This window comes from Solanum lycopersicum, chromosome 9, assembly GCF_036512215.1.
Source record: "Solanum lycopersicum chromosome 9, SLM_r2.1".
NCBI classification, from domain to species: domain Eukaryota; kingdom Viridiplantae; phylum Streptophyta; class Magnoliopsida; order Solanales; family Solanaceae; genus Solanum; species Solanum lycopersicum.
The window spans coordinates 15,731,784-15,753,550 of NC_090808.1; the positions used below are offsets into that span (position 1 = coordinate 15,731,784).

Consider the following 21,767-nt stretch of genomic DNA (forward strand, 5'->3'; position numbering starts at 1 on the left):
GAGCATATAAGGGGAATTCTAAAGTATAAGATAAGCTTGAAACTTGAATAAAAAAGAAACAATACCTCTTTTCAAACTCACTCAACTCAACTTAACTTAAGAATAAGATACGCAACTTAAGGATTAGATACTAAACTTCAAAGATATGATTGTCGACTCAATGAAGAAATTAACTCAAGATACTCAAATTAATGTACTTAACTCGAAATACTGAACTCTTTATACTTATCTAAACTCATTTCAATAAAAAGAAGTTTAAAACAAGTGCAATATAAAGAAAAATTGTTAAAAATATGATTCAACTCTGTGAATATAACAAGGATAGAATATAACTCTGAAATGTATATGAAAATACAATTAATTGTTGTATATGAAAATACAATAACTTCTGTGGGAGTTTCTCTAATCACAACCATCACTTAAGAGCTATAGTGATGATACAACGATCCACCTCATGCTGCTAGCGCATCCTATACGCGGCCAACAGTATAAGACCTGAACTACCTAGTAGATCCACTAGTATATTTTGAAAATGGTTCATCTAAAATGTATGAACCTTTTCTAACCATGGTGGCTACATAGTATATGAGGGCTATGAGTTATGTGAAATCTCTACCATATCGGTGCTCAACACTACTCCCAAAAATACACGGACTCTTATGTTTTAAAAACATACTAATTCTGTGTTTTGAGATTAGTGCTCAAAATTACTTAGCTCAAAGGCTATCATGGAAATCTTAGTTTCCTTGTCTGCTTCTTTTAGAAAGCTATAGTTCATTTTATGAAAATTTGCCCTAAGGCTCCTTGGAAATCAAAGTTCTTTACTAGTTAAATGTTAAAATATTTTAAGTCTCTTTGGGAATACTTAGTCCCCTTGTACCTATGAATAAAAGAACTTCAACTTACTCTTTACTTATCATGAAACTTGAGTCTTAAAAACAAAGTTAAAAATGTTTAAATAAGACTCTTCAAAACCTTTACGAACTTTACTGTAACTTCCTTTTGAACTTTATACTTGAGTTTTAACTTCCTTGAATTGAAGTATGGATTCAAGGTTCATGATTTCATGTTTATGGATGATTTCATGATTTTCAACTTGGAGGGTTCATGCGGAATTATGAGCATGAACTACTCAACTCGAGATCTCAAAGGTACTTCTCATCTCAAGATTGTTTGACTTATAGGGTTCATGTGGAATCATGGTTATGAACAATTTAACTCAAGGACTTCATGGGTAACATGTAATAGTCAGCTGATTAAGAATTAATCTCAAAGACGGACTAGGAAATCAACATTAATGGTGTATAACTTGAAGATACCCCATCTTTGAAAGATGTCCAACTTAAGAAGTTCATATTGAATTATGGGCATGAAACAACTCGACTCAAAGGTCTACATAACTACATGAACTCATGTATATGACTATTCTCATTCTCTTGTTTACTTCCTCAAAACCTAGTTCAAATCTATGATGGATCTCAAAGAAATCAAAATTGAACTTTTTTTCTTGAACTCTACTCTTAACTCTCTCTTGAAGGTGAATTATGAATTCAAGAGTTTTATTACATGACATAGAGTGTAAGGACCCAAAATGAATTAATTCCAAATAGAGCCTAACATGTGTGTCATGAGCTTAGAAGGTCTTAAATGATTAGTTTTAGTGTTTAGAGGCAACATGTGAAGTTTGGAAGAGTTTAGAGGTCAAACATCCAAGAATGTTCAAGACGTTCGAAATTTAGCCATGAGTCGTGCTTGCATGCCTTAGTATGTTTCATGAGGTTTTATGCAGGGTTAGGGGATCAAATTGATAAAAAAGGTTCCTAACATCTAGACAAACGCATTTGGGGTGAAAAAGTCCAGTTACAAATCCCCAAGGAACACCCGAAGGGTCCTTGAGGAGGACCCAAAAGGTGGACAGTGCACTACCTAGGCAATGTCAAAAGACGTTACACATTGACAAACCGTCAACAAGACGACGCCTCGTCGATGGGAGGCATCACACTGTACTTAGAATTTAAGCTAAAGCCCCCATTTTGCAGAGTCTCTATCGCAAACAACGGACCTGCAAGATGGAGCTGTTGTTCAAATGATTGTTCGTCGACTGAAGGTCGTCGATGGAGTCTACAATTCCTTGCAACGCGCTGTCTAATAAAAGGGTGAATGAGAAATAAACCCCACGTCCAAATAAATGGATGTGTAAGTAAAATAGGTGGTCTTAGGTATTTTATGAGTATTTAAACAATAAGAGACCCTTTTAGACCTTTTATTCCCAGATCAAAACCTCCCCCTATCTAAAACTCTCTCAAGAACACCATTAAAGAATAAGAGAAATTCGAGACACCTTTTAGGATGAAATTCACCAAGGTTTAAAGTTGGATTTAAGGCTTTAATTTAAGGTATGTGAAGTTTATTCATCCGTGGATTCTTCCAGTCATAGAGTCCCCCTAGTTTTCCTCAAGTGTGAATCCAAAGAATCCCAATCTAGAGAAGGTTAAGATTGCATTGTGGATAAGGCTTGATTGTGATCCCAATCTAGTGGTAGCATTCAATTATGTTCATATGATAATTTTGTGATGTTTTCATGAGATTTTCATGGTGAATTGTAGTATTTGATATTGAAGGTGATCATGGTGATTTTAGGCCATTAGAGGCAAGATGAAGGTTCTATGTTAATCTTATTAATTCTATTGTATCATATGCTAATTGATCATGATAATCTTATTAATTCTATTCTATTCTATCATATGCTAATTGATCATGACTGAATCATCTAGATATGAATTGAACTAGTCTAATTGATATAGGATGGTTTTGACTTGTAAAGTTGGAATTGAACCTATGTGAGCACGCATACTTAGACTTACCTTCTAAGGATTAAATTGAATGAATTAACTTGTAAATGAACACGGATCATGATGAATTAAGGTAATTAATTGATTGTAAGACTTGTATGCCATTGATGCTAGGGCTTTGTGGGTGAAGTCACTATGAAGGGATTGTGATGATGTTTTCTTTCTCTTCTACACTTAGACATGAACATTATAAGAGAAGCAAGTTCTCTCACATAAATGATTTCTAGGTTAACCTAATAACCTAAGATGATATACACGATGAATTAGAATAGCTTGAACTTGCATTGAATAAGTCACTTCTTGTTTAGTTTACTTGGTAAGATAAGACCAAGATGTGTTAGCTTGAGATGGTAGGTATCATGATAGCTTGAGGTGTTTAATCTCATGATATCTTGAGATAGATGAAGAAATCTCTGTCATGTTTAGCTTGGTCATGTGTTGCTAGGATTTTTGATCATGATATCTTGGGATTGGTTGTTGTCATTATAGATTGGGAATGGTGATGATATCTTGGGATTGAATAGTGTAGCTCTCTAAGATTAGCTTGAAGTAGCATGACTACATTGCCCTCATGATAGCTTGACTTGGTTAGACCTAAACCATTTCATGACATCTTTATGGGAAAGGCCTATACTCTCCTAATGTTAGCTTGACTTGCATGCTAGGTGCATTTCATGATAGCTTGTCTTGCATGCAAGGTGAATTACATTAATTATCTTGGGATTAGTTTCTCATGATAGCTTAGGTTTAAGGGTTCATGCTCCCCTATGATTAGCTTGCATCTAGATGATTGGTTGCATGATGGTAAGGATAGGTGTTTCCTTCCTTAGCTTGGATTACGTTGTATAGAGAAATACTTAGTGTGAATAGTAGTATGTGATGCTATCCATACATGGAACAAGTATGACTTGAAGCTACCTATGACATGACCTTTTTGATATGCATGATTATATTAAATAGTTACTATAGTTGCTTTTCATGATATGATTGACTTAAGATGATAGTTCATTGTCGATATGAAGTAGGTCTACTAGATACTGCTAAACTTAAAAGAAAGGTGTTAGTGTGAATTCAAAACATGCTTAGTGTTTGAGGTAGAATGGGATGTTTCACATGCATTGCACAAGTGTGATTTTAGGTGGACGATGGGCATAGTGCTCGTATGTTATGATGAACTTGAGATCTTAATAATGAAAGTGTATTATGATCAAGAATAACCAAAATGAGGTACTTAGCTTTGGTAGTAGTATGGTATGCTACCTTAGCCTTGCATAAGCATACTTGGAGGTGGATTGTGAAGTAGTTGAGTAAGAAGGACAATGAATTAAGTATGAACTCTTATATGATTTATGATGCTTTATTATTCTTATTATATTCATGTTATTCTTATATCTTTATCTCTTATGATTATGTCTATTATTGACTAATCCTTTGAGATATCTTATGTTCGGTACGATAGTTTTCATACTTGGTACATTTCATACTAACACATATTTTACCTACATTCTAATCTAATATAGGGTCTTGACGATATTGAGTTTCTTTGAATTGTAGAGTTTCCAAGGGTTTCAAGAAGTGAATATTGGTGAGTCCTCATAGCATATGAGGGTACAACCACTATGATGTCTTTTATGTTCTTTTCGATGTTATGATTTTATGGGTTGTGACCCAAGACTATTGTACTCATGATGTCATACATGGTTTTGTAGTCATATGTTAGAAGTTTAATGAAATGATTCCGCATTATATTTTAAAAAGGAAAGGTTTTATTTCTACACTACTTTTCATATATATGCAATGAATGATGTCTGAGGGCTTGTACAAGACCTCCGAGAGGTCAAGTACGCTGTGTTCCGACTTGAATGATGTCGTTTCTTCTATGGTGCACTTTGGGTGATGAAAAACTTTGTATCATAGCCTAAGGTTATGAAATGTTCTTAGGACGTCTCAAAACCACGTCTATTAGAGTTTTATTCATTGAGATAAGTCGTGACACATCTATGAGTAGGAGGCTGCAGATTCTGAGGAAAGTTTCACTTCTTCATTCATTAAGTCGTTCCATAGAGTTTGGTTTAAGTAAGCCTTCTTCTAATGTTTTCCTGTGAGTTTTTCCAGGTTATGGCTAACACTAGGGCTAATGCTAGAAGGGAAGAAGGTGGCCATGAGGATAAAGAGGTTCCTCCCAAAGGGAATCACGTCCCTTCTCAAGTTCCTAATGTTTCTCAAGTGGTAAATTTGACTCTAAAGGAATTTAGGACTTATATGAACTTGTTGGCTCAATCATTGACGGCTCAAGCCAATAGGGAGATGGTGGTTAACCCAATAGGGGGAATGTGTGCCTATAGAATTAGGGAGTTGTTAAGGATGAGCCATCAGGAATTTAGTGTATCCAAGGTGGAGGAAGATCTAAATGGGTTCATAGATGAGGTTTATAAGACTTTTGCTATTATGAGATTGACTTGTAGGGAGAAAGTGGAGCTAGCGTCTTACCAATTAAAAGACGTATCTGAAGTGTGGTATGAGAAATGGAAAGATTTTACGCTGGTAAGGTCGGTTCCCATAGAGTGGGATACTTTTAAGTCGACTTTCCTAGATAGGATCTTTCCAAGGGAAATGAGGGAGCCTAAGTTGGGGGAATTCATAAACCTCAAACAAGGAAAGTTGAGTGTTAATGAGTATATTTTAAGTTCACTCAGTTGTCTAAGTATGCTCCAAGCTTGGAAGAAAACCCTAGAGACTTGACGAATAGGTTCATGACGGGGTTGTCTGAACTAGTGGAAGAAGAGTGCCTGATGACAATGCTTGTAGATGATATGGATATCTCCCAATTAATGGTGTTTTATCAACAAATAGATGAATCCAAGCTTAAGAAGGAGACAAAGAGAAGTAGGATGTAAAATGAAGGGTCGGATGGACATGGTCGTTCTAAGAATCGACAAAAGTCTTCCGGACATGGCTGCTCTAGTACTTCTAGGTATGAGAAGAGAAATGAGTACTCTCGACCTACTTGCCCTAGGTGTGGTAAGAACATGCGGGTATGCTCTTGGTCAGTAAAGATGGTCGTTATGGGTGTGGTGAGAGTGGTCATATGATGAAAGATTGTACTAAGGCAAAAGCTAATGTGATAGAAGGAAAGCAAGTTGATACTAATCAAGTGGAATATAGTCCTCCAAAGAGGAATTGGTTCTATGCTCTCAGATCCAAGGGTGATCAAGAATGATCTCGTTATGTCCCTCTCTGGTATATGTTTCTTTAATGATTTATGAAAATTTTCAGAATTTCATATGATTATGAATTGTCTTTTGATTTTGCTGTTTTCTAATGATGAGGAATTGATGTTAGAAAGACATGTGTAGCACATTCCAAAGTGGGGGATAAGGAGCCTTTTTCATAAGGTCTCTCTATGGTTATGTGTAGCTAAGTCTAACTTGGAAGTGAATTGTTTCCTTGATTTGAGTATGTGCATTTAGGTTTAATGCATGCACAATGGGTTGCTACTGTATAATTGTTCTTTTAAGAGGTGTTTAATAATGTTTTATTCGAGGACAAATGTTTTCTACGTGGGGGATATTGTAAGGACCCCAAAATGAATTAGGTCCAAATAGAGACTAACATTTGTGTCATGATCTTAGAAGGAATTAAAATGATTAATGTAGTGTTTTGAGTCAGTATGTGATGTTTGGAAGAGTTTGGAGGTAAAACATCCAAGAAAGTCCTAGACGTTTAAAAGTTAGCCATGAGACGTAATTACGCGCCTTAATATGTTTCATGAGGTTTTATGTAGGGTTTGGGGCTCAAATTGATGGAAAAGGTTCCTAACATCTAGAAGGACGTATTGGGTGTGGAAACATTTGGGCACGACTCACCAAGTACCACTCAAAGGGTCCTTGAGAAGGACCCAAAATGTGGACAATGCACTGCCTTGGCAATGTCAAAGGACGACAGACATCGACGCTCCATCAACAAGACAATGCCTAATCGATGGGAGGCATAACCTCATACATATAATATGAGCTCAAGACCCAATATTTAGAGTTTCTATCCCAATCTACGGACCTGCAAGATGTATCTATCATTCAATCGACGGTCCATCGACTGTAGGTCGTCGATGGAGTCTGCGATTCCCTACAACACCCTGTCTAAGGAAGAGGTGAATGGGAAATTCACCCCATGTTCAAATAAATGCATGGACGGTTAAATCAAGTGGTTTTAGGTATTTTATGAGTATTTAAACAATAAGATATACTTTCAGACCTTAGATTCCAAGATCAAAATCTCTCCCTCTGCAAAACTCTCTCAAGAACACTATTAAAGAAGAGAAATTTGAGGCAACTTTTTGCACGAAATTCACCAGAGTTTCAATCTATATTTGAGGATCTAATTTAAGGTATGTGAAGCTTATTCATACATAGAATCTTCCATTCATGGAGTCCCCCTTGTTTTCCTCAATTGTGAATCCAAAGAACCCCAATCTAGAGAGGGTTGCCATTACATTTTGGGTAAGCCTTGATTGTGATCCCAATCTGGTGGGTAGCATTCAATTATGATCATAGGATGATTATGTGATGTTTTAATGAGGTTTTCATGGTGAATTGTAGTATCTGATTTTGAAGGTGATCATGGTGATGTTAGGCCATTAGAGGCCAGATGAAGGTTCTAAGTTGATCTTCTTAATTCTATTGTATTATATGCTAATTGATCATAATTTTATAAACTAGATATGAATTGAAATAGGAATAATTGATCTAGGATGGTCTTGACTTGTAAAGTTGGAGTTGAACTAATGTTATCATGTATGCCTATACTTACCTTCTAAGGATCAAATTGATTGAGTTAACTTATAATTGAACATGGATCATGATGAATTAAGGGAAGTAATCAATTGTAGGACTTGTATCCCATTGATGTTAGGGTTTTGAGGGTGAAGTCATTATGAAGAAATTGTGATAATATTTTCTTTTTCTTCTACACTCATACATAAACATGATTAGTGAAGCAAGTTCTCTTATATAGATGAATTCTAGGTTGGCCTAATAACCTTAGATGAATCAATACATGATGAATTAAAATAGCTTGAAGTTGTATAGAATAAGTCTCTTCTTGTTTAGTTTACTTGGTAACATGAATTCCATGGTGTGTTAATTTAATTGGTAGGTCTCATGATAGCATGAGGTGATGAACCTCATGATAACTTGGGATGGAGGAAGTAATCTATCTCATGTATCGCTTGGTCATATGTTGCAAGGATGTTTGATCATGATAGCTTGGGAATATTCGTTCTCATGATAGCTTTGGAATGGTGGTTCCCATGATAGCTTGGGATTGAGTAGTGTAGATCTCATAAGATTAACTTGAAGTAGGATGACTAAAATGCCAGCATGATAGCTTGACTAGGTTAGGCCTAAACTATTTAATGACAACTTTAGGGAAAAGACCTATACTTTCCTAATGTTATATTGACTTGCATGCAAGGTGGATTTCATGATAGCTTGTATTGCAAGCAAAATGAATTACATGAATTGGCTTGAGATTAGTTTCTCATGATAACCTAGGGTTGAGGATTTATGCTCCCCTATGATTAACTTGCATCTACATGATTGGTTGCATGATGGTTAGGATGGGTGTTTGTTTCCTTAGTTAGCTTGGATTAGGTTGTCTAGAGAAGTACTTAGTGTGGATAGTAGTATGGGATGTTATCCATACATGGCACAAGTATGACTTGAAGCTACCTATGACATGACCTCTATGATATGTATGCTTAGATTAGATAGTTACTTTGTTGCTTTCCATGATATGATTGACTTAAGATGATAGTTCCTTGTCAATATGAAGTAGGTATACTAGGGACTCCTAAACTAAAGAGAAAGGGATTAGGGTGACTTATAGACATGCTTAGTGTGTGAGGTAGAATGGGATGCTTCACATGGATTGAACAAGTGTGCTTTGAGGTGGACTAGAGGCATAATGCTCATATGTTATGATGAACTTAAGGTCTTAATTATAAAAGTGGATTATGGTCAAGAATGACCAACGAGAGGTACTTCGCTTTGGTAGTAGAATGGGATGCTACGTTAGCCTCACACAATCATACTTAGATGTTACTAATGAAGTAGTTCATTTGAGTAAGAAGGACAATGAGTTAAGTATGAGCTGTTATATTGTCACATCCCGAGACCACACCCTAGAGTATATGGCACTCTCGGAGTTCAACCGGTGTACTTGACTTCTCGGAGGTCTTGTACAAGCCCTTCCGTATCATTCATCACATATAAACATATGAAAAGTAGTGCGGAATTAAAACTTTTCATAAACATTTTATAAGTCTTCAAAAACTCTTCCGTATAAAACTTATAGGAAATATTAAGTCTCATTTCATCAAATCTTAGACACAAGAGAACTGTAGGACACGGCCCATATAAAGTATGAATATAGAAATACTTAGTTTATTACAATATTTCGATAAAGGAAATAAAAGACATTTATGCCCTTGAGTCAATGAGGACATACTTCAAATTGCTTGATGATCTTCGAATCCAAGCTTATCTCTCCGAAAGCACCTTCACCTATGAATCACTTCACAAATAAAAAAAATCATGGAATTAGTACAAACACATGTACTAAGTATGACATAATGCATAAATCATAAAAACTGACATTTATTGCAAATATGCATCTTTCCACTAAAATATCATATAATAATCATAAGAATAACATTTAACACCTTAGAAACACATAAGATGACATTTAAGAAATTTAGTACATTTTTAAGGTCACTTTCAGTGAACCAATTCACTATTAAAGTGAAGTTCCTTCATTGTACGGTGAAGTGCCTTATCTTTACTTTAGACACTTTCTAGCATGTAATCCCCTCACTAAAAGCTATCCTAAGACACACTTAAGTAATACAAAGAGAGGTCGCCTATACAACCTATCTAGGCACACCTAAATGATCCTCAATACCACTTATAATGAGATCAATACACATTTACAAGACACCAAACATACAAACATGAGATTCTTCTACTAAAGGTGATTCTAATTCTCACTTGAGTGAGATGTGAAGTGACCACCCATACAATCCCTTACACACACACTTAAGAGATCCTATAGACTACCTAAGATAGAATAAGTCTCACTTAATACAACAACTTATAAATGATATGACATTTTCCTTCCAAAGGCTATCAAAAGACTTACATAAGTAAATCAAGAAGATAACGTCCATGATTGACCTCATCAAGATTACCTAAATAATCCTTAACACTACCTAAGGCTTAGATATTGTCTAGATAATCAACCATCTTCCCTAAATAGGGTCATTCTTAAGACTTATCTAGGAATGATACTAAGTGACCATTCTTATGCCCCCTTCACACCTTAACTAGACAATCTTTAACTACTCTAGATAAGTACTTATTCATGTAACATTCTTTCTTAACTTAATCCATTACATTCATTAGTTCATTTAAGACTCATTCATCACATAAAAGACATTCAAGTAATGGTCTTGGATAAGACCTAGGGACGCTAACTAACATCTTCAAAGCCTATTGTGCAATATCTAGTCCCATACCACCACCTAAACCTCATAGAACTTATATAATGCTAATAGGTATCACATATGATGAGAATAGGCAGTAGCCGACATAAACCATGATAGCTAAACATGGAATAAGAGTTCTAACCTACTCCTATGTGGGTGTTTTACTTGCCAAAAGTAGAACTAGGACACATACCATGAAGGCACATGGTTCAAGAATATGAAGGGCTTTTATGAACTCTAATCTCATTCTCAAGTAGAGCTACATTGTACTCTAGTATCCTTCTCAAGTAGATCTACTTCCCATGAAATAATCACTTGGTGCTAGCCTTGTTCTCATTGAGTAATTTCCATTATAGGTTCATACAAAGAGGTCTCATATCTAGTTCATAACCCAATCACATTCACCCTACCAAAGAGGTCCACTAGGGCTACCTTACAATAGCGACATAGATAGCTCATCATGAATTCTCTAAGGATAATATGATGCCATTCCAGCCTATCAAACCTAAGTCCATCATACTTTACATTAAGGATACCATTACGGCTCTCGATTTCACATTCATAACATAACTTTACCCTAGGTTTACGGTTCCACGTACATGACCTTCTTAACATCATTTAAGGTCTCACATATCATTAATTCATACATGACAAGGATTCACTATGACTACCTAGCCAAGACGTATCGTATTCACATATCATTCATACATGTATCAAGTAATGGACACAAGTCTACCAAAACAAGACACAACATTCTTTAATTTATTCCATATAGAATATCATTCTTTGAAGCACTTAGGAAGGACCTTTATCATCTTTATGTTACCCTATTCATTACTATATCATCATCAATATAACAATCACAACTCATATAGAGAATTACAGACAATCATGCATCAACTCTACTACTACACATATGAACTTATGGTCATAGTCTAACATGATCTCCTAACATATATAGGAGGAACACATACTTACACATTATTTCACATTTAGATAGATATGATCATACTTCACATAACTCAATTATAAAAATCATCATAGTACTTCAAGTAGTGCCAACAAGGCCATGATCATCATAATACATAAAGTAACGCCTCATTATCTCTGCCAGGATCATGGGCACTATGGTTTTCCTAGGCTCGCCCCCTCTTTGAGCTAGGTCTCGAACCACGTACCTTAGACATGTATGGATTCTTCCTCTTGATTTAGGAAAAACCAAAGATCCCAATAAGGTAATGGCAAAGGCATCCAGACGATACTTTTTCCATTCTTCAATGGAGCACTCAAATTCATATTCATAAATGTAGTAGCCATCATCTTGGCCAAATCGTGAGTATAAGAAGTATAAATGAGTCTACCTAAGGTCTAAAGAAGTCAAGGTTGGATTAGACTTCATCCCCATGATTCTTATAAATTCCCTTGATAACGATTTATAAGGTATCATCATTTGACACTCATGGTATGGAAGGTCGATGAAACCGCTAATTTCTTCAATTGTTGGTGTCAAGTTGCAATCTGTAAACTTGAACACCATCTTCAAAGGTTCCCAAAACTCTAGTAGTGCCCTAGTCATGTGAGGTTTTGGTGTGAGAAAGATAAGAAATGTGAGGCCACCTAGCAATTGATGAATCTCCCTTTCTCTATCTCTCCTTATATCCATCCACCAGGAATAAGTCTCTGACACACCTCTGTCACCATTTGAGGGTTTGGGATTTCATACTCATCCATGACTCTGCAAATAAAACAATAAACAACTTCTAAACTCCGCTTTGGCACAGTTGGCTTGATTTAATTATTATGATCACGTTGACACATAAATATGCAATTTGTCTAAGGGTGTTGGGGCCCTTTAGACGAGAGGTTGACTACTAATTATGTGGATTGACACCAAGGGTCAAACCACCTAGGGCTTATGCAGCATGTATGACCTAACAAGGACTTATAAGAGTTGGCTTGACACGGACTCGAAAGGTATTCTATGTGAGAGGCTTGTGGTTTTGCGGTAGTAAAACTATCTGTTAGGTCCATGCATCTGCCGACTCTCTATAATGGGTATTTGAATAGAAATAAAGTAGTTGTGAGAGGTGCAAAATAACAACATCACGAGAACAAAATTAAAAAAAGGGTGCCAATTGCGGGAAGTATGAGCAAAATTCTAGTTATCAAAGCAATAAACACTTAGTATTTAAATTGGAAAGTGGTAACATATAGGCAGTTTATAAAATAATAAATAAATAAGCATAAACAAATAAAGAAAAGAAAATATATAAATATATTTAAAAATTACGCAAATAAGGAAAGAGGGTATGGGATTAGACATGTAAATAAACAAATAAGGAAAATGGAAAAAGGTGAAAAATTGTAATAAACAAATAAGGAAGATGGAAAGGGATCGAACATGGAAAGAAGATAGTAAATAAGGCAACAAAATAATAACTGAACATTGTAAGCACCTAACAAATAATGAAATAACCAAAATAAAGTAAACCCCACATAAATAAGCATGAAACACATAATATTAAGAACCCAATATCCCCAAAGAAGTCGTCATTTTGTCGCGCCCCATTTTTTGGTAAAAATGATTTTTGTGCACGACCTAACAACTCTTTTGGGATTTTAACTTTGGAGTCATCACCTAACGAATTAAGGCACGTTAGAGCACCTATCCAACCTAACTATGTCTAACTAAGGTCAACGAGTCAGAGATCAGGGTAAGGGTTCAAATTACCTCGAGGGGGAGGTGTTAGGCATCCCTTAAGGTCCACAAATGTGGGTTCTGGTCGTATCTCATGAAATCTATGTAGGGGTTACAAGTAACAAATAAGGTCAGTTCATTTATTAGTTAAATAATTAGCATGCTCGCTAAGTGACAACATAATATTAGACAATAAAGATTACTTTATTATTAATTAAACATGTGAAGCCTAAGTGAGAAGAATTATTGAATAATTAAAGCTACTTTATTAATTAGATAACATGCAAGACTATGTGATAATATAATAATAAAGAATTTGGATAACATTCTTATTTTAATTAAGAATTAGACATGCGAGACTAAGTGACATTTTAAAAAAGGATAAGCGAGAGGATAGAAAGGAGACATATAAATAAGAAAAAAAATTTATTTCAACCCCAAAAAACAAATATAATTAAACAAACAAATAAAGGGATAAAGGGAAGGGAGACTCTAAGAGACTTTTTGGATGAGCACTCGAATTTCTTTTTATTTTTTCGATAGGCTCCCGTATAGGGACAAACAAAATCAAGATTTGTCTTTCAAGCCTTAGTCGATGTCATCATCTCCCTAGGGCCAACTATCCCTACCCTACCACCACATGCATTTCATACCTAAAAGGTGCCTAATCGACCCAACTTGATTGTCCAAGAGGCATTGGACTCTTAAAGGGTGGGTTTAGACAAAATAGAATATAAGGCTCTCCTTGTCACCAAGTCAAACAAACAAGACAAACAAGACGGTCATTTTAGCATGGTAGGTTTCAATTTGGCCTCTAAATTTTAATTAGACATGCTTCCAAACAACACATAATTGTGAAAAGGCCTTCATGCTAAGTGTGTGAGCATACAAAGTTATAATAAACAAAAAATTATGAGAGCATACGCATATAACATGTATACAGATTTAAATATTCAATTGATTTAAGGTGAGCAGAATTAATAAAAAGGTTTTTCTCTTGATTCTAAGTAGCAAAGAAGTGATCCCACATGCATATATATTTTAGAATAGTAGTCGGTTTAATTATTAAGGCAGAAAAATTTTATTCAAGGCAAATGGAATTTATTTTGTTTAAGGCGAAAAATTATTTTAAGAACGACAATAAATTTATTACTAATGTAAAAATATTTTTTACGGACAGTAGCAAATTGATCACATGCATAAACATTTTTATTATGGAGATTAGTGAAGGACAAATTTAATTTGACAATTAATATTGTAATATGCTGAAAATTCATCCATTTTATTTTTTTAAGTAGCCAAACAATGCACAAACTCATATAGTTGATTGGGGCAACAAGCATTTAAAGTTGCAAAATTTAAGTGAACATGCAGAAAATTACCAACTGATTTATGTGACAAGGGAATGTTCAAAAGCAGAAAATAACCTTTGAGCAGTATTGAATGCAAGCAGATCATTTAAGTAGATTTAGCATATTGAGAATAGTTTATGAATAAATTTCAATACGGATAGAGGAAAATTATAAATGCAGAAATTATTTAACATTAAAAAAAAGTGTAGTACATTGATTTCAATTACTTAACACACTGAAAATTTATTTCAACTAAGTAAATGAACTTGATTTTATTAGTTAAATCTTATGTCATTACTTCTAATGACAAACCATATTGATGAACACTTACGGGCATTTTATGCAAATATTTAGTTCAATCCAATAGGCATGGATTCTAGATGTAGGCATAACATTTAAAACAAATTAATGACAAGATGTTGATTTTATTTATTAGTATTACCACCTAAAGGATATGAAGAACGACAATTAATTAATATTAATACCAAATTAGTTTCAAGTACTAAAATAGACCAGACTAAAGAAGAATTCAAGCAATTAAAACTTTTTATCATTATATTTGATTTTTAATCTAGCTTGATTAATTAAATAAGATTTTGCAACAAAGTGACAAGTAACATATAATACCACCCCCCTTAAACGATCCCCCAAATTTATTTCACATATATAGAGTTAACGAGTTATACAAGCATTACAAGTAAAAATAAAGGACAAATAAAAATATATATAACAATAAAATGAACGGGGCTTCGTCCACAATTTCTTCTAGGCAAATCTTCAACATCTTGAACTATAAGTTCAAAACCTGGTAGAAGAGGTAATGTAAAACATATACAATGAGCAAATAGTTATAATATAAAATGCTCATAGTAACAAATTACTTTCATATGTACATATATAAACAATACACATAAGAAGTAAAAGGGACAAAGCATAAATGAAGACATGTTACCACACATAGGGAGAAAGGATAAGAGAAATATCTTGGAAGCTTCCTTTTGTTTCCAACAACAACAATGATAGTTATGTAAAAACGAGATTTTAGAATAGTAAAGAAGACTAACCAATTACGCAGAAAATTTTATCACTAATGAAGTATTAAGCAAGGTTTCGATCCACAATAGCAACACAACAAGAAATGGTCCAAAGGATGATTCAAGAGTTCTTACTTTTTAAAGAATTGGAGAGGAATATTTAAAGTATTTTAAAGAATGATCAAGTTGAAAGATGAGAGTTGAGAGTAATGAGAGAACTTGAATTAAAAGTGATTGAATGAGTTGAGTAAGGGTCTATTTATATAATGAAGGAGAGGGCCAACGAAAAGGAAAAACCAATCAGTAGCAAAATATGGAAAATATGCTCCCTTAATAAAATTAGTAAAATCCGCACAAAATCTTTTCATATACGAATATTTCTTTCAGTAAAATATCCATACAATACATTTAAGGTAAATGAATCAATTAATGTAAAATCATCCCCTTTTTTATGGAATATGTTTACCATAAAAGATCTGTCTACCTTTTAACTAAGGCAAGACAACCCAGAATTTAAATAATATATAATACCAAGTGAAAGAGGGGTTATTTAAAGGAACAGTACAATTTGGATCCTAATCACCTACCATAATATGCTTTCATATACTAAAATAGCACAAACATCATTCTATTTTATTTATTTATTTTTACTAGAGAAGGAGGCGATTCTAAACTGTAAAAGAAAGCAATCTAATAATAGCAATTTCCTCAGACGCTAAACAAGAAGGAATCATCAAGATCAGTATTCAAAAGTTAAGGAAGTAATAATGTCAACATATAATTAAAGGAAATATTGACATTCTAACTCGAACTTTGAACAAAAATTCAACAAGGTTAGAATACTGCACATTCGAAAAATCTGATCATCACAAGTAAGAGCATGATCATCATCAAAAGTATCAAGAAATTATATATGGCAAGTGACTGTCATTTACCTAAGGTAGCATACAAGATGAAGTTTTTCAAAATCAAGTTAGGAAAATTTGTTTTTAAAAGATGGGTTAACAGTTAAGAGAATGTACCTGGACGGATCAGTTAAGATCCGTCATCCAAAAAATTAGAAAAACCTCATAGCTCTGCCGGAAAAATGAAGCGTAGAAGAAAAGGACTCGCCTCAGTCCATCATTTGTTGTTCGGTGCTTATTATCCTCTGGTGCTGCTATTTCTTCGAGCACTGGAGTGCTGGTCCTTGCAACTCATCTGGCGCTGCTGTATCGGCAGAGAAAGAGAGAAGGGAGGATGGATTAAAAGAGGCGAGGGGAGGAGAGAAAGGAGAAGAGGGAGGCACAGAGGGGAGAAGTGAGAGGAGAAACAAGCGATGCTGCCTAGTGAAGCTTGCCGGAGCTGTTGCTGTTCTCGCTAGGGATGAGGAGACGAGACTGGAGAGAGGGGTGAGAGAGGAGAAGGAGGGAGGAGGAGCAACGGGAGAGGGGAGTAGAAGAGGAGAGGGGCGTCGTCGGTGGCTGCTCTCGCCGGAGCGAATGGAGAGGAGAGAGTGGAGGTGGCGGCTGCTCTAGAGAGAGGGGAAGAGAATGAGATAAAATTTTAGGTTTTGGGTCATTTGGTGTTAAAGAGAGAGATAGGAAAAGTTGATCTCAAACGTTAGATTAGATAGAGATGGAGGGTTAGGATTCGATTAGAATTTAATGGATGGGTGAGATTGAAAGGTAATATTTAAAAATTAGATGGTATTGCCAAAATTGAAATAAATATTGGCTAGAACTAAAATGAAAAGATGACTATGATTGAAATAAGATTGCAATTGAATATGCTGAAATTTTTGAGAAAAATTGAGGAAATACCATCCAATTAAAATACTACAAATTTTATAAATATTTTTACATAATCAAAAATTGCATAAATTTTAAAATATTTTAACAATAATTTTATAAAGTAAACATACTAAAATATATAATTTCATGAAAAATCAACTAAAACTCTAAATCAAAATATATTTTTTAAAATACGCATTACATCGAATAGCATTCCTAAAAATTGTTAAAGGTCGGTCAAAATTGTGTATCAACAATCCTAATCTGGCTTTTCTCCTCTAGTCCGGAGTGCATAGCAACACCTCTTATTTGGAGCATCATCCTTTGGAACATTAGGAACAAATTGTTTACCCTCTCTTTCTCTAGAAGCAATGGTAGGACAATCTCTCATCTTATGATCATCCTTACCACAACCAAAGCAACTACTAGTACCGACTAGACACTTCCTATAGTGCCTCTTTCCACTAGCGTCACATGTAGGCTTTTCTTTTTGAGAACAACCTCCTCTCTAAAATTTCACCTTAGCACTAGGCTCATCTTGAGTTTGAGCCCTCTTCTTGAACCTAGGTTGATCTTTCTCACTTGGTCCACTCCTCTTCAAATTTCTAGACATCCTCTTATGTTTGGAATCTTCTATGGATTGAGCATACACCGTGAGTCTAGCTAGGGTCATATCATCATGTACCATGGTCATACGACATTCTTCCCTCACTAGATGGGCGACACCCATCACAAACCTACTCATCTCATCCCTAGGGTTAGACACAAGGGATGGAGCATATTTAGACAACATAGAGAACTTCATAGAGTATTCCTCAACACTTATATTTACTTGATCGAGATTGATAAACTCATCTACCTTAACCTCCCTCCTCTCACGGGGAAAGTACTTTTCAAGAAAAGCTTCCTTAAATTTTGTGCACTCTATAGGAACTGACTCAACTGGCCTATTGTCTTTCCATTGTGTGTGTCACACTTGAGAAACATATTTCAATTGATATGAAGTCAACTCCATTTTCTCCCTAGAAGTCACCCCCATAGCATGCACTATCTAATACACTTCATCTAGAAACTCTTGGGGATCTCTCCCACCTTAGAGACAAGAAATATAGGAGGATTCATGCTCAAAAAGTCTCTCAATCTAGATGTCATAGTGCTCTCCACAACATTTACTCTAGGTGCAAGACCCAATTCACATGGGTAGTCAAAGCTTGGGCTAAAGTAAGCAAAGCCTCTCTAATTTCCCCATTAGTCATTTCTAGGAGAACCACTAGAACCTCATTACCTTGGCCTTCAATAGGGACTTGATCTTCTTGACCACCTTGAGCAACTTGTTCAATCTTTTTAACTTGAGGAGGAATATCCTCATTCACATCATTCTTCTCAACCCTCCTCGCTGTTGTCCTCCTCATATTCATCTTCCTAGAAACACAAGGAAAGCCATAAGAATAGAGTGCTCATAACTTTTACTTTACGCCACGACATAGGAGTAGAAAAGAAGAGAAACTCTATTGTCCTATAGCCTCTCGCCCATAGATGTGTTGCGACTCACACTGATGGTCAACACTCTACAAGACGTGACTTGATGAGACTTTTTTATTCCTAAGACCACATTCATAACCTGTGCTCAGATACTAAACTTGTCACATCCCGAGACCACACCCTAGAAGATATGGCACTCTCGGAGTGCAATTGGCGTACTTGACCTCTTAGAGGTCTTGTACAAGCCCTTGCGTATTGTTCATCGCATATAAACATATGAAAAGTAGTGCTGAATTAAAACTTTTTATAAACATTCTATAATTCTTTAAAAACTCTTTCATATAAAACACATAGAAAATACTAAGTCTCATTTCATCAATCTTAGGCACAAAAGTACTTTAGGACACGGCCCATACACAATACGAATATAGAAATACTTAGCCTATTACAATATTTCGATAAAGATAGAAATACTTAGTCTATTACAATATTTAGATAAAGGAAATAAAAAACATATATGCCCTCGAGTGAAATGAAGACATACTTCAACTTGCTTCAAAGATCTTCTAATCAAAGATTAGCTCTCCAAAAGCACCTTCACCTATGAATCACTTTACAGATAGATAAAAGCATAGAATTAGTACAAACACATATACTAAGTATAACATAATGCATAAAATCATGAAAATGAACATTTATTTGAAATATGCATCTTTTCAATTAAAACATCATATCATAAGAATAAGAATAACAGTTAACACCTTAGAAACACATACGATAACATTTCAGGAATTTAGTACATTTTTAAAGTCACTTTAAAGTGAACCAATTTACTGTTACAGTGAAGTTCCTTCAATGTACTACAGTGAAGTGCCTTATCTTCACTTTAGACACTTTCTAGCATGTAATCCCTTCACTAAAAGCTATCCTAAGACTAACTTAAGTAAGTCAAAGAGAGACAACCCATACAACTTCTCTAGGAACACCTAAATGATCCTCAAGACAACCTATAATGAGATCAAGACACACTTAAAAGACACCAAACATATGAACATGAGATTCTTCTACCAAAGGTGATTCTAAGTCTCACTTGAGTGAGTTGTGAAGCAAACGCCCATACAATCCATTACACACACACTTAAGAGATCCTATAGACTACCTAATATAGAATCACTCTCACTTAATACAACAACATATAAATGATATGACATTCTCCTTCCAAAGGGTATCAAAAGACTAACATAAGTAAATCAAGAAGAAAACGTCCATGATTGACATATTCTGATTACCTAAATAATCCTTAACACTACCTAAGGCTTAGATCATGTATACATAATCAACCATCTCCCCTAACTAGGGTCATTCTTAAGACTTATCTAGGAAAGATACTAAGTGACCATTCTTATTCCCCCTTCACACCTTAACTATCCAACCCTTAACTACTCTAGATAAGTACATATTCATTTAACAAGCTTTCTTGACTTAAACTATTACATTCATTAGTTTATTTAAGATTCATTCATCACATAAAGGACATTGAAGTAATGGTCTTGGACAAGACTAAGGGAATCTAACTAACATCTTCAAAGCCTATTGTGCAATGTCTAGATAGCGTCTCATACCACCACCTAAATCTCACAGAATTTATCTAATGCTAATAGGTATCCCATATGATGAGAATAGGAAATAACCGACATAGACCATGATAGCTTAACATGGAATCCGGAGTTCTAGCCTACTCCGATGAGGGTGTTTTACTTGCCAAGGGTAGAACTAGGACATATCCCATGTAGGCACATGGTTAAGGAATATGAAGGGCTTTTATGCACTCTGGTCTCATTCTCAGGTAGATATATATTGTACTCTAACCTCCTTCTCAAGTAGAGATACTTATCATGACATAATCACTTGGTTCTAGACTTTGTTCTCATAGAGTAATTGACATTAAAGGTTCATACAAAGGGTTTCCATATCTAGTTCATAACCCAATCACATTCACCCTACCAAAGAGGTCCAGCAGGGATACCTTACAATGGTTACATAGATATCTCATCATGACTTTCCTAAGAATGATATGATGTTGTTCCATCTAATCAACCCTAAGTCCATCATCCTTTTCATAAAGGATACCATTACGACTCTCGACTTCATATTCATAACATAACCTTACCACTAGGTTTAAGGTTCCACGTACATGACCTTCTTAACATCATTTACGGTCTCACATATCATTCATTCATACATGAAAAGGGTTCACTATTACTACCTAGCCAAGACATATCATATTCACATATCACTCCTACACATATCAAGTATAGGACACAAGTCTACCAAAACAAGACACAACATTCTTTACTTTATTCCATATAGCATATCATTCTTTGAAGCACTTAGGAATGACCCTTATCATATTTATGGAACCCTATACATTACTATATCATCATCAATATAAACATCACAACTCATGTAGTCAATTAGGAACAATCATGAATCAACTCTAAGACTACATACATAAACACATGGTCATAGTCTAACGTGATATCCTAACATACATAGGAGAACACATACTTTCACATTACTTCACATGTATATAGATATGTTCATACTTCACATAATTTAACTACACAAATTATCATAGTACTTTAAGTAGTTCTGACAAGGCCATGATCCTCATAATATATAAAGTAACGCTGACAAGGCCACATCAATTGCAAGTAAAGCGCATAGCACCGCCACAATAAGTGGACTATACAAATCACAACATAATTGAAGTCTAATTATCATAAAATAAATATAGTTAGGGAATCTTACCACCAACACATTCACTCCAGTTCAATCCATGTACAAATCATCCAATTCAATAACATAAGGCCCTTACCCATGGCCATAACCAATAATTCAATACATTAACTATGATATTCAATGAAACTACGTCAATTAAGTATAGATTCATAAATATAATACAAACTAGATATCAATTCAATACAATTATTACCTCAATCAATATCCCATAGAAAACTACACTAGAATTCAT

General features: G+C 34.9%; 1 long non-coding RNA gene across 1 annotated transcript; it reads right to left on the reverse strand.

Moving 5' to 3' along the window:
• Positions 1 to 9,239: 9,239 nt before the first annotated feature.
• Positions 9,240 to 17,067, reverse strand: LOC112942125 (uncharacterized). The gene is made up of 3 exons (XR_003248083.2): positions 16,502 to 17,067; positions 11,757 to 15,250; positions 9,240 to 9,425 (listed from the first exon to the last, which is right to left on the reverse strand). It is a non-coding gene; the product is annotated as an uncharacterized lncRNA (long non-coding RNA).
• Positions 17,068 to 21,767: the final 4,700 nt, after the last annotated feature.